We start from the raw sequence: 8,061 nt of genomic DNA on the forward strand, positions 1-8,061 counted from the left end.
TGGAAATAAAATTTATCAACCCATGGAGGTCTGGATATGGAGTCACACTCAAAATCAAAGTGGAAAACCACACTACAGGCTGATCCAACTTTATGTAATGTCCTTAAAACAAGTCAAAATGAGGCTCAGTAGCCTCCACGTGCCCGTATGACCTCCCTACAACGCCTGGGCATACTCCTGGACAGTCTGTGGTACAACGTGGCGTTGGTGGATGGAGTGGGACATGATGGCCTAGATGTGCTCACACAGATTCAGGTCTGGGAAACAGGCAGGCCAGTCCATAGCATCATTGCCTTCAGGGCCAGACTGGGTGTGAAAACCAGCCCTGGAAAAAAATTACATACCAGCCCCATAGTGTTCCGTCATTATACCAGCACGTCGTCATTTTCTTGTTCATAAAAGGTAAAATCATGCATTTTAAAGCATATTAGTTCCCCCCACATTAGGTGAAGTACAGTTCCCCCCCACTAGGTGCAGTCACTGAGGACAAGCGGGGCTCTGTACACAGCCCCCCCCCCCCCAATCCTCAAGTAGAAAAACAAAGCAACCCCCCTGCCCGCATCTCCCACCTGCCAGCTAGCTGTTGAAAGACTAAACTCCCAGCATGCTCTTACAGTGAGGACATGCTAGGAGTTGTAGTTCTACCAGCTAGCCAGTGGGAGGTAGATGCAGGCAGATTGCCGGGGAGCGGAGGTTCACAAAAAGTTGTACAAAAAGAAACAGTTTGCGACTTTTTGTGCACCTTTTTTTAAAATGCTACAGCACGTTTTGTAAGCCAGGTCTGACCTGGCTTAAATTTGTGATTTTTTTTAAGGGGGTTTGGACTGGGACCAAAAATACACCCTGACATTTAAGAATAAGCAGTCCATTTTTTTTGGTGGGGTCTGAATGCTGGGACCTCCACCAATCACCTCGCTTCAAGTTGCTCTCCAGCTGTTGCAAAGCTACAACTCCCATTATGTCTGGAGCCTCAGGCATTATGATATGCAGTTTTGTAACAGCTGAAGGCCACAGATTGGAGTACAGTGTCCCCATCATCACTGCAGAACTTACAAATTACAGCAGTGATGGGACAGTCAGGAGAATACAAAATGATATCACTGACCTGAGTGATGTCTTCTCTTTTGTCGTTCCTTTTCCTCTGGTCCAGACGTCAGGTCTTCTTCCAGCTCCATCTTCTCTGCAGAGTCTGAGGCCCAAACTTCATTGTATCCTCACTATGTCAGCAGATACTCATCCTCTGTATGACGACAATAATCATTATAATACTGCCAGATACCGTGCCCTAAATAAAATACTGCCCCACACTGCACCCACTGAATGTAATACTGCCACACACACTGTATCCACTGAATATAATACAGCCATACACTGAGCCCCAAATATAAGATACTGCCATACACTGCACCCCAAATATAATACTGCCACACACTGTACCCCTGAATATAATACTGCCACACACTGTACCCCTGAATATAATACTGCTATACACTGCGCCCTGAATATAATTCTGGCATACACTGCACCCTGAATATAATACTGCCATACACTGCGCCCTGAATATAATACTGCCAAGCACTGAGCCCTAAACATAATACTGCCATTAGTCTTTGGATTAGCCTTTGGATAGGGGATAAGTTATAGATTGTGGGGGGGGGGTCCAAGCATTGAGAACCCCCACGATCTCCTGCACGGGGGCCCAGTCAGTATGCCAGAAGCCGACGTCTGACCCCACAGGAAGCCGTGGTTGGCATGCTCCCTCCATGTATCTCTATGGAGTATACGGAGGGGTGCGGGGTCGGCATACCTCTTTTCCAGCTGACTGCCAAGGCCCGTACTGGAGATCGCGGGGGTCCCAGCGCTCGGACCCCCCCCCACAATCTATAACTTATCCCATATTCTTTGGACCCCGCATCTATCAATCATGCATATACACATCCCCCTTACCCTTGGTTTCCTCAGCCTCACACCTCCCCAACTACCCAAACCCCCCCTCATCCTTCATGAATATACACCCCCCTCATCCTTGGTCCCACCCCCCCCCCCCTCATCCTTGGTCCCAACGCCCCAGCCTCCCCCTCCCCCCCTCATCCTTGGTCCCAACCCCCCAGCCTCCCCCTCCCCCCCCTCATCCTTGGTCCCAACCCCCCAGCCTCCCCCCCCCAATCAATCATAAATACACCCCCCCTCATCCTTGGTCCCAACCCCCCAGCCTCCCCCCCCCCAATCACCCTTGGTCCCAACCCCCCAGCCTCCCCCCCCCCCCAATCACCCTTGGTCCCAACCCCCCAGCCTCCCCCCCCCCCAATCACCCTTGGTCCCAACCCCCCAGCCTCCCCCCCCCCCAATCACCCTTGGTCCCAACCCCCCAGCCTCCCCCCCCCAATCATAAATACACCCCCCCATCCTTGGTCCCAACCCCCCAGCCTCCCCCCCCTCATCATAAATACACCCCCCCCCTCATCCTTGGTCCCAACCCCCCAGCCTCCCCCCAATCAATCATAAATACACCCCTCCCCCCTCATCTTTGGTCCTAACCCCCCAATCATAAATACACCCCCGCCCCCATCAATCATAATTATACACCCCTTCCTCCTTGTTCGAAACCCCCAGCCTCCCCCATCAATAATACATATACAACACCCTCCTCTCCTCAGTCTTACCTTAATCACACGCAGATCCGTCCCGCGCTCAGCAGCAGTTCCGGGCTCCCAGCTTTACGGCGTGAAGACGCAGTAAGTGAGGCCGCACGCGACTCCCCTGCGCTCCCAGGGCTACGGACAGACAGAGGGGGCGGACACAGACCGGAGCGGGCAGCAAATCCCCCCCCCCCCCCGGACTGCGGACCTGGCGGGCGCTTGGTCCGCCTAGTTATAGAGCCGGACCTGCAGGCGGCCTGTGTGGGCCACCTGTGCAGCCCGCTGGTCCTATTGAGCCCCTACGTTAATCCGGCCCCAAAGGGGCCCACAGGGATAGATCCTGGTAGGCCAGTCCGGGCCTGATTGCCTTCCTCTTGCAGAAACTGCTGACACACTCCAGCCAGATGAGGTCTAGCATTGTCTTGCATTAGGAGGAACCCAGGGCCAAACGCACCAGCATATGGTCTCACAAGGGGTACCTAATGTCAGTCAGGCTACCTCTGACAAGCACATGGAGGGCTGTGCTGCCCCCCAAAGAAATGCCACCCCACACCATTACTGACCCACCGCCAAACCGGTCATGCTGGAGGAAGTTGCAAGCAGCAGAAAGTTCTCCAGGGCGTCTCCAGACTCTGTCCCATGTGCTCAGTGGGAACCTGCTTTCATCTGTGAAGAGCACAGGGCACCAGTGGCGAATTTGCCAATGTTGGTGTTCTCTGGCAAATGCCAAACGTCCTGCACGGTATTGGGCTGTAAGCACAACCCCCACTAATTGACGTTGGGCCCTTATACCACCCCCATGGAGTCTGTTTCTGACTGTTTGAGTAGACACATGCACATTTGTGGCCTGCTGGAGGTCATTTTGTAGGCCTCTGGCAGTGCTTCTCCTTGCACAAAGGCAGAGGTAGCGGTCCTGCTGCTGGGTTGTTGACCTCCTATGGCCTCCATGTCTCATGATGTACTGGCCTGTCTCCTGGTAATACCGCCAATGCTCTGGACACTACGCTGACAGACACAGCAAACCTTCTTGCCACAGCTCGCATGTGCCATCCTGGATGAGCTGCACTACCTGAGCCACTTGAGTGGGTTGTAGACTCCGTCTCATGCTACCACTAGAGTGAAAGCACCGCCAGCATTCAAAAGTAACCAAAACATCAACCAGGAAGCATAGGAACTGAGAAGTGGTCTGTGGTCACCACCTGCTGAACCATTCCTTTATTGGGGTGTCTTGCTAATGCCTATAATTTCCACCTGTTGTCTGTTCCATTTGCACAACAGCATGTGAAATTGATTGTCAGTGTTGCTTCCTGAGTGGACAGTGTGATTTCACAGAAGTGTGATTGACTGTTACATTGTGTTGTTTAAGTGCTTTTTTTTTTTGTTTGTTTTTGGGCAGTGTATTAAAAGTTTAGTTTGGCGACACGTACTCTTTAGGCTGGGGGTACTCCGGCGCTAACACATCTTACCCCTATCCAAAGGATAGGGTATAAGATGCCTGATCGCGGGGGTCCCGTCACTGGGGACCCCCGTGATCTAGCACGCAGCACCCCGTTACAATCAGTCCCCGGAGCATGTTCGCTCCGGGTCTGATTACTGGCAATCACGGGGCCAGAGCATTGTGACATGCTCTGGGGACTGATTGTAACGGGGTGCTGCGTGCAAGATTACAGGGGTCCCCAGAGGCGGGACCCCAGCGATCAGACATCTTATCCCCCATCCTTTGGATAGGGGATAAGATGTGTTAGCGCCAGAGTACCCCTTTAAAGGGGGCTACTGCTACCACTTTTACTACCTACAGGGGCTAGTGATTTTACTATCTAAAGGAGGCTACTGCAACTATTACCTTAAGGGGGTTACTGCTTTTACTACCTAAAAGAGGCTACTGCTTTTACTACCTAATGCGATTACTACTACCTAAAGGGGGCTCCTGCTACTACCTAAAAGGGAACCCTACTATTACTTAGGGGGGCTGCTGTTACTATATGTGGGGGCTGCTACTACTATATACAGGGGACTACTATCTTCAATGGGACCTACCTACAGAGAATAACCCCTACTTATAGGGGCTGCTACTGCATACAGGTAGTAACTACCTACAGAAGGCAAGTATCTACACGGAAACCTACATACAGGTGGCACTTACTTATTTGGGGCACTTCCATAATGGGGGAAACCATGAGAAGTGACCTGTCTACTTACTGGAGCAAACTATCTACTTAAAGGGGGGGGCGCACCTAGTCTTTCCCAACCCTATACAATCACGGCCGTAAATGGTGGCACCCCTGAAATGAAGAAAATGAAGTATTTCTCACAGAAGAGGATTGCAGTAACACATGTTTTGCTATACACATGTTTATTCCCTTTGTGTGTATTGGAACTAAAATGAAGAAAAAATAAGAGAGGAAAAAAGCAAATTGGACATAATCTCACATCGAACTCCAAAAATGGGCTGGACAAAATTATTACCACCCTTTCAAAATTGTGGAAAAAATAAGATTATTTCAAGCATGTGATACTCCTTTAAGCTCACCTGGGGCAAGTAACAGGTGTGGGCAATATAAAAAAAAAAATCACACCTGAAAGCAGATAAAAAGGAGAGAAGTTCACTTAGTCTTTGCATTGTGTGTCTGCGTGTGCCACACTAGCCAATATTGTGGAAAAACATCAATCTCAAGGTTACAAGTCCATCTCCAGAGATCTAGATTTACCCTTGTCCACAGTGCGCAACATTATCAAGAAGTTTGCAACCCATGGCACTGTAGCTAATCTCCCTGGGCGTGGATGGAAGAGAAAAATTGATGAATGGTGTCAACGCAACATAGTCCGGATGGTGGATAAGCAGCCCAAAACAAGTTCCAAACATTCAAGTAGTGCTGCAGGCTCAGTGAGCATCAGTGTCAGCACAAACTATCAGTCCACATTTAAATGAAACCCTATGACAGGAGACCCAGGAGGGCCCCACTGCTGACAGAGACATAAAAAGCAAGACTACATTTTGCCAAAATGAACTTGAGTAAGCCAATATCCTTCTGGGAAAATGTCTTGTGGACAGATGAGACTAAGAGAATTTTGGTAAAGCACATCATTCTACTGTTTACTGAAAACGGAATGAGGCCTACAAAGAAAAGAACACAGTACGTACAGTGAAATATGGTGGAGGATCAATTATGTTTTGGGGTTGTTTTGCTGCCTCTGGCACTGGGTGCCTTGAATGTGTGAAGGCATCATGAAATCTGAGGATTACCAATGGATTTTGGGTCGCACTGTACAGCCCAGTGTCAGAAAGCCAGGTTTGCGTCAGAGATCTTGGGTCTTGCAGCAGGACAATGACCCCAAACATACATCAAAAAGCATTAGAAATGGATGGCAACAAAGCGCTGGAGAGTTCTGAAGTGGCCAGCAATGAGTCCAAATCTAAATCCCATTGAACACCTGTGGAGAGATCTTAAAATTGCTGTTAGGAAAAGGCGCCCTTCCAATAAGAGACCTGGAGCAGTTTGCAAAGAGTGGTCCAACATTCCGGCTGAGAGGTGTAAGAAGCTTATTGGTGGTTATAGGAAGCGACTGATTTCAGTTGTGTTTTTCCAAAGGGTGTTCAACCAAATGTTAAGGGTGCCAATAATTTTGTCCAGCCCATTTTTGGAGTGACATTATGTACAATTTGCTTTTTTCCCCCCTCCTTTTTGGTTTAGTTCCAATACATACAAAGGGAATAAACGTGTGTAGCAAAACATGTGTTACTGCAATCCTTTTCTGTGAGAAATACTTCATGTTCTTGAAGAAAATTCCGGGGTGCCAACATTTACGGCCATGACTGTATATCTATTCACTCTGTGTGAGACACCAAGGGGGTTATATACTGTTTGGGGTGATATAGGTGCTGGAAAAGTGCAAAGCCTAAAATTTTGTTTTGGCAGGTTCTGTGGAGTTGTGGCAAAAGAAATCATCATGACGGTCTAGGCTGGATGGAGAAGAAAAAGGAAAGTGAACGACTTTAGGTAGTAGTATGTAACAAGGGGTACATTCACAGCCCACTGTTCCAAAAATCTGTCAGACACCTATGCAACGCCATACCAAAATGAATAAAGTGCTCAAAGATTTCCATCACCAAAGGAAACAATTTTTATGATCAGCAAATACCACTATGGGTAACAATAATGTGTATTAGGCCAAATATACAAATTCAGCCACGCAAGGAATTATACAAAACTTTATTGAGTATACATCTAAAACATAAAATCAATGCATGAGCACAGTGCACAGGACTGAAAGAATGCAGGAGGTACAAGCTAAAACATTGAAATAGTAAATGAAACAGGTACAAGTGTATTCATACGATCACATAGGGCGACATGTATCATTATTTGTGTATGGTAGAAGCATTTTACCCCTTTTCGCGAACTCTAAATTATGTGCAGAAGCGCTAAATTTATCAGTCAAGCGCAATGAGCTTCATAAATTGCGGGTAAATATAGTAATCTACTCAATCCACTCTTTGGAAAATAGAATCAATTATTTAAAGCTTCTTGCTACGTTAAGTCCAAGATGGTTTATATTTGCGCAAAAAAAAACAGCTCTTGCGGCAAAATTTTTGGTGTAAAAAAAAAGTACGCAGTTAATAAATCCATGTGTTCTATAGATGTCACTCCAAGGTACCCCGATTCAGCCACATCTGGAGGACATGCTCTACCAAAACGTGCACAAAAAAAAGGGCTTGCGCAAAATTTTGCGCAAAAAATACACACAAAACAGGGGTAAAATCTTTGATACATGTCCCCCATAGAGTGTATTGCTGAGGGTACATATAAACCCTAACCAGAATAACTCAAAAAGTAAAATACACAAGAAAAAGCGAAGATGATAACCCACTGTAGAGCCATATGCCACCTGCCCTTACCCCCCAACGTACGTTTCGGACTGCTCTGCTTCATCAGGGGGTGTGGCTATAACTGACTCTGGGTGCTTCTTATAAAGTATGGGAAAACCAATCATAACGGGTATTTAGGTGATTGACACTTCAAAAAACAAATGCTCTGCTAGATGTATATAAGTGGCACCTGGTGTGCAGATTCCTACCTCACATGTATTGGCCGCTACATATGCCGTGGACGTCGGCATATCCACGTCACATCACGGAAGTGCACACGAGCACGTGACCAGACCGGGTCACATGACCATGCGCGCTGCGTGATGACGGAGAGACACGGTCTCTAATAGAGATGCCACGCTGCGTAGGAGCTGAATGCGACGCGTTGCCATGGGACCGGCACTGTCACATCAGAGGGCGGAGATATGGATACAACACAAGCGCAAGTGTGCACGGCTCGTAAGCGGCGATCGCGCATAACACAGTGAGGCAAACGTGAGTGAATAAAAAAACATGTAGGTGCAAGTGCAAAACAAATAGTCATAAGTGAACATG

The 8,061-nt window shown here is 48.0% G+C and overlaps 1 long non-coding RNA gene across 1 annotated transcript in view; it reads right to left on the reverse strand.

Moving 5' to 3' along the window:
• The window catches only part of LOC130276983 (uncharacterized), a 114,575-nt gene extending 106,807 nt beyond the window's left edge, over positions 1 to 7,768 (reverse strand). The window contains exon 1 of the long non-coding RNA XR_008845323.1: positions 7,716 to 7,768. This is a non-coding gene — a long non-coding RNA (uncharacterized LOC130276983). The remainder of the gene's footprint in view (positions 1 to 7,715) is intronic.
• Between the last annotated feature and the right edge of the window lie 293 nt (positions 7,769 to 8,061).

The sequence above is a fragment of the Hyla sarda genome, chromosome 6 (assembly GCF_029499605.1).
Source record: "Hyla sarda isolate aHylSar1 chromosome 6, aHylSar1.hap1, whole genome shotgun sequence".
Taxonomy (NCBI): domain Eukaryota; kingdom Metazoa; phylum Chordata; class Amphibia; order Anura; family Hylidae; genus Hyla; species Hyla sarda.